Source organism: Erinaceus europaeus, chromosome 3 (genome assembly GCF_950295315.1).
Source record: "Erinaceus europaeus chromosome 3, mEriEur2.1, whole genome shotgun sequence".
Taxonomy (NCBI): domain Eukaryota; kingdom Metazoa; phylum Chordata; class Mammalia; order Eulipotyphla; family Erinaceidae; genus Erinaceus; species Erinaceus europaeus.
The window spans coordinates 158954440-158961154 of record NC_080164.1 but is presented as its reverse complement, the minus strand read 5'-3'; the positions used below and the strand labels follow the sequence as shown (position 1 = coordinate 158961154).

At 38.7% G+C, this 6715-nt stretch overlaps 1 non-coding gene across 1 annotated transcript; it reads left to right on the top strand.

Annotated features, from left to right (window-relative positions):
* The first annotated feature begins 681 nt into the window (after window positions 1-681).
* On the top strand, window positions 682-811 carry LOC132537914 (small nucleolar RNA SNORA66). Its single transcript, XR_009549324.1, has one exon. It is a non-coding gene; the product is annotated as a small nucleolar RNA SNORA66 (small nucleolar RNA).
* Window positions 812-6715: the final 5904 nt, after the last annotated feature.

The following is a 6715-nucleotide window of genomic DNA, read 5'->3' as shown; positions in this document are numbered from 1 at the left end:
TATTAGTGATTTAATATTTTACAAATCATAAGGTCACAGGGGTTCAGTTCCACACAGTTCCCACCACCAGAGTTCTGGGTCCCAACTCCCTCCATTTCAAGTGTAGGACTTACTCTCTGCCTTAATCCAGCTTTCTAGAACTATTCTCAACTCTGACACCATTTTTCTCAGAAAATATGTTTAATCTGCCTTCCATGTTAGCTATAAGTTACTAAAATCATGGCCCCATGACTTTAGGGACATACCTAAAATAGACTTCCTAGCTTCTTTTCATCCTAAGATTTTTCATCTTCCCTACTCTATTGCTGCTTCTTGATTCCTGTTTATTAAACATTTTGTCCTGCTTTTTTTATTTTTGTCCTTACTGCCTTTTAGCCACCAAGTTGCAGATGTTACTATGATTCTATCCTGACTTCCCTGGGCTGATGACTTCACCATTGTATCCTGGAACCTCACCTCTCCAGAGCCCTACCCCACTAGGGAAAGATAGAAACAAGCTGGGGGTATGGACTTTTTAGAGATTTTAATACGTACTTGATAAATTTTTTTTTTACTTTTAATTCATTAGGAATTTACACCTTGATCAATATATGATTTATTCATATGTACTTACTACCAAAATTCAATCATCTATAATTTTTATATTAGTTAAAGCTGTGAATAATTGAAGAGTTTAAGTATATATAAACTCAATCACTAACTGTGCGATGTGGCAGAACGAGGGGAACCAGGTTTACTAAAGTAATTGTAATGATAGAAATGTATTAGCCTCTGAAACTCCTGAGGTGGTCCATTCTATCCTAGTATAGTAACTATCAGTTAACTCTTAAGAGTTAAATAAACAGAATCATTTACTTTGATAATTTTTTCACATTATGATCTTTGAAACAGAGGATAAGGTTTAATGAGTAGCTAGACATTAACAAGGGCAGGTATTATAGAACTTGGAACATTTGATCTCCCTCTTAAGTATGTAATATTGCTTCCAGCTACACACACACACACACACACACCAAAAAAAAAGACAAATTTAAGGATAACATTAAAGGCAAAATGATTAGCAACTAATTTTTCTTAGTTTTGAACTTTCTCATTTAATGCACACAAATGAAAATTGTATTGATATATACTGACACTTGAAATTAATTTCACCTGGAATGTTAGGTGGAAAAAAATAAGCAGATTAAAATAAAATACTTAATACACTTTTTGCCCCGGCCAGCAGGGCGGTGAGCAGGGGCTAGGAACCCAATGAGACCTGAAATGATAGGGACAAGAGACGCGAAGAACGAGAGCAAGTCAAGTTTCTGATCAAGCTCTAAATTTTATTGTGTGCACAGACATTATAAGGCTTTGGGGAAGGAGGGGGGAAGTGCTAGAGGAGGAGGAGGGGGAGCAATCTTCAAAGGGGGAATGTTCCTTGCAACATACAATGGATGAAATCATGTTTGCTACCACAACTGTGTGTTGTGTCACTGTTTCTGATAAATGGTCTACCTGAGGGGAAAATGGCCTGCCCAGGGGGAAATGAAACTTGTCTCGAGGACTTCCATAGTTTCAAAGCTTATCATCTATCAAGCAGAGAAATGGCTCCTGGCATCTCATCCCTTCGTTATAATTTAACTTGAGGCAGTTAGTTGAGGTGAGGAGCAGGGACCTGAACAGCAGGTATAACCAGAGGGGGGAAGTATTGACCCGATTCCTCCCGTGGGGTGGGTGCAGAAACCAACCTTCCCGCATCTTATAAGGCTCTCGGTGTCTTTTTGAGGAGGGGAGGCAGAGCCACAGTTTCCAGGGAAATGATTTTTTGTTGCTGACACCAACCTCCATGCAAATCAGGTTTGCTTCACGGGGGACTCAGAGGCGGACAATAGGGTCCTCCCCCTGCAGTGCTTTGCCTTGCACCCCTTACTGGTGTCCTTTCCCTGCCAAGGTTGGATGTTTCCATGCATAATTCTGAGTTTTATGCCATCCGAAAGGGAGGTCAGTCATCCTCAGGTTCAGCCAGGCCTCTATCAGCCAAATCAAGTCTATGATAATGGATTTGCAAAGGTTTTAATGCCAAGGAGTCAATCTGCCATTTTATAAAATCAGTAATCTTATTAAAAATAAAGGGTCCTAAGGTAACCATTAACAAAAGACTAATAAGGGTCTCATAAGGGGCTCTGTAGTGACTCAAGACTATTTGTGGTGGAGTCTATAACCTGTTGTAATTTGTCAGAAAATTTATGGGAGGAATATATAGAGTGTCCTAGCATGCCACCAGCAAGTCTAAGGGAAGCAGTCAGTGGATGTGATGTCCAGGGGAAGAAACACAGCACGTCTGGTCTTCTGGTCAGCGCGAACTGATGAAATTTTCTTCTTCTGGTCAGCTGTGGAACAAGCAAGACTAGGAGGCAAGGACCAGGTAGAGAAGAATTGACATGAAAATATAGGATGGTGTTTATCAAAACACAGAGGAGGTGCATACACATTAGAAGTCAAGGTGAGGTTCCTTGAATATTGAGGAATATTTTGAGAAAAGTGAGCAGTCAATAAGCATGCAAAGATGAAGTCAGCAGTGGTAGGTCAGCAGAAAGAGAAGACTTGGATAAGCTGGTGAGGTTAGCTGGAGTATATACTGCCATGGTGTCCTTTGTGGTAAGGACTTGCCAACAGGGACTCTGTGGATTTTGCAAGAGCAATGTCATCCACCATAATAAAAGGAAAACAAACATGGACATCCAGTGTTGAAAAAAGAGAAAAAGAATATGTCTCTATGACTGGAAAAGTGTGTGGCTTTGTCAATGAGATATAATAAATGGACAATTTGAATTTTTGTAAATATTAAAAAGATTTAGTATGTTACTTCATTGACACTTTAGCCAACTGAATACTGGAGGGTGCATTACCCTTCCTTTTTTTTATTATTAATTAAGCTTAAGGGTTTTAGTTTTTCTTGTTTGAGCTGTAGCCCACATAAATTTAGAAAAAATATCAACTGAGAAAAAAAAGTTTTTTTTTTTGTTTACTAAACATGGGCAGGTGAATTACATCAATCTGTCAGAGAGCATTGGCTTTTATCAATGGAGATTAATCTTAAAAGTCTGAATAGCAAGATCTTAATTAAACAATGTAGGAGCCAGTAAAGTGCTCTTACTATGGCAGGTCAAGCGTTATAATTTTAAGAGGCTTGTAAAAAAAATGATAAAAAATTTTAGGATATGAGTGACTTTAGGAGTCATCACACACCCATAAATAAAAATTAAAAATGTTTAGTTTTAAATCTTACCATATGAGCAGTCAGTTCTTCATGTGCAGATGTACCTATAATTATTTACTTAGGGAGAGAACTTGTACCAAGTTAATTGATGATCTAATGGTTAGAATTGGCTTGAGGTTTTTTTTTTTTTTTTTTTAATATGATTTTAGAAGGCTCTTTATTAAAATAAACCAATATGTTATAGAAAGTAAATACCTAATGTGTTGACATGATAAAATGTTTACCATTTTAGCATTATTTTAAACTGATTAGACAGTTTAAGCACACTATTATGCCTTTAGTTTACTAAGATCTTTACTCATCACAAGGCTATCATGAGTAAGCATAGATATAAAACTCTTAATAGATTTTGTTCCTTAGAACTCTAATATGGCAACTTAAAAGGCTAAAATAAAACCTCATAGTTTAAATGTTCAAAATATTAATTTTGTTAAATCAGGATTTGCCAGAACAAATCTTCTATCAGACCAAAAACACCATTTATTACCTTAATTTATCAAGAATAAACCTCTGGCAGTGTCTTAAAACAAACCAGATAATTTTTAAAAGCAGAAAGATATAAAGAGGAAAACCAGTGCAAGAGCCTCTGGCATGTAAATAATTCACATAACTATTGTGTTATCTTTTACTAACCCAAGCCAGTTTTGCCTGTTTAGTTGAGAAAGTATTTTAAAAGCTTTTTTTTTTTTTTTTTGAAATCACTTAAACAATTTTAAGTAAAATGTTAAACTTTGTTTGTTAAGGACCTTTGTTTATCACAAAGCTATCACACCCTTAGGGCAGCTATGAACAAGGGTGGGTACACAACTTAATTGATCTTTCACTTTGATTTAGATAGGTAACTTAAAAAGCTAAGATAAACCTCATAGCTGAAATGTTAAAATAAATTTTTACTGTTAACATTTCTTTTAGATGACCATTTTACACTAAATAATTTTGTTGAATCACATCTGTTGAATAAAAAATTTTTTTTATCAGGCCAGGAATAGCACGTTTAAACCCTTTTTTTTCCTGGCAAGGCCACTGCTCTACACTGACTGGGTTATTAGAAAGTCAGTTCAAGGATGGAATTAAATTAACAAACAGTGGCAGTTGATATTGAGGTGCTGGTAATATCTACAATTTTCACAAGAGTGCGAGAGACTACAGAGGCATTTTACCATGTCTAGATATCTCAGAAAATCTTTTTAACTAATGAATTGATGCTGATATTAGCTATCAGAAGGACGAAATTGTCTTATATTTTACTCTGGTAAAGGTGTGCCAACTCTATGAGTCTGGATCTTTAAAACCACATTTAGCTTAACTAAATCTTATTTAAAACTTAAAACAAAGTTTAGTTACTTAGGGGTTAACACACATTAATGAAAACAAGGTTAGCACAGACTTAAAACATACATTCTTGGTGAAAGGAAAATTTTCCCTTTGAAAAACCGCTTTGGTTTTTGGATTCCTAACTCACAGCCTATCTATCCAGGAGGGGCGTTTGTGGCTAAGGTACATTTTACAGTTTTAAAGAAATAAATAATTAAATTTCTATCAAAAGTGTGTACTGGTTTTCTGGTTAATAGCTTTTAAGTTAAAGAGAACATCTTGTTTGATTGATTTCATTCTTTCTCTAAGGAATAGCTTGTTAGCCAGATAAGATCTCACTCAGAACTGGTTTTAAGCTTTCTGAGAGTAGAGGGAAAAAAGCTGGATCTTTTTTGGCTGACTAGTTTTAAGATAATGCCAAATCAAGAGCCCACAGTTCTTTAACTAATTGTAAATGTTCTCATTTTTTTTTTCTCTACTAATTTTCTAAGGGAAGCTGTTTTTCGTGCTAGTTGAGTTTTAGCCTTGGTGGTCTAATCAGTATTATTGGCCAAGTCAAGGACCAGAGCACAAAACGGAGGGACGGTGGTGTAGGGAGGCAGTCTGGACAAGGAAGAGCCTAGGGGTTAGGGTTAACCAGTTTGAGCCTGGCTCCAAGTAACAGGGAAAGCCAAAACCGGTTTTGATTTGGATGGTTTAGTCTTAGTTTTAGTTTTAGGGATTGGGTTTTTTGGTGAGGCTAAAAATGTAAGCTCTTCTGTAACTGCAGCTATTTCTTTCATTAATTGAAGCTGCTCTCTCCGGTCAGCAAGGACCTTGCGGAGGGTGGAAATTCCTAGAAGGGCTCCTGAGAGTGCCCACCTGACAGAGGGATTGTCAAGGAGAGGGTCAGGCTGGAGAGCAGGGGCACGGATATAGGGAGGGGAATTAAAGGGAGGAGGATACCAATCAGGATTGTGATATTTGGCAGCCTCTTTTTCTAGCAAAGCCTCATCCTCCGCGGGGAGTGCTTCAGGAGAGGGGGGGCTTTGTGGGAGGTTTTGTAAAACTGGATAGAGGCGGGGGAAAGAATGCTGGGTTTCACTCTCATGTGAATTAGCAATAGGAGAGTCAATGGAGGGAACTTTAGTAAGTGCAGTGGGACCTGTAGGGAGGGGAATAGGGCTTTTACTTTCATCAGGTGCTGGGAGGCTTTTATTTTGACTGGGTACCGGGGGATCAAGATCAATAACCACAGAAGGGCATGGAGATGGGGTCTTTGTCCTGGACGGCGGACGAGAAAGTTGCCGGAGGACCTTTTCACCCTCTGTAATAAGGTTTTTAATATCAGGGTGATTATTATAGATTTTTAAGATATCATTAATCAAATTCCAGTAACAAAAGGCAGAAACAGGTACACGTTCAGGACCAAAAGACTGATAGTGATCATTAAGACAGTCACCAATTCTCCTCCAACGTTTCTCATCTATAGTGCCTTCCTGGGGGAACCAGGGGCAAATATTCCCAATATAATCTAAAAACTTCTTTAATTCTTTCTTTCTTTTTTTTTTTAACCCTATTTCTTCGTGTCTTGAGTGACTCCTTGAGTCCTTTAATGAATAAACAGTTTGCTGAATTCATGTCCCATGGTTTTGCTTACCTCAGCCACTGTGACACTCTCCCCCAGATGCGACTCACGGGCGGGTATTTCCGTGGCGATCTCTGCGAGTCTTTGCGTTACCCCCCTCGGGCCGCGGTGACTCTGTGAATTCGGGTAGGCCTACCCCCTCGATCAGCGGAGTTTCTAGGTCCAGAAGGCTTCTTTGCCCCACGCTCGGGCGCCAGAATGCCCCGGCCAGCAGGGCGGTGAGCAGGGGCTAGGAACCCAATGAGACCTGAAATGATAGGGACAAGAGACGCGAAGAACGAGAGCAAGTCAAGTTTCTGATCAAGCTCTAAATTTTATTGTGTGCACAGACATTATAAGGCTTTGGGGAAGGAGGGGGGAAGTGCTAGAGGAGGAGGAGGGGGAGCAATCTTCAAAGGGGGAATGTTCCTTGCAACATACAATGGATGAAATCATGTTTGCTACCACAACTGTGTGTTGTGTCACTGTTTCTGATAAATGGTCTACCTGAGGGGAAAATGGCCTGCCCAGGG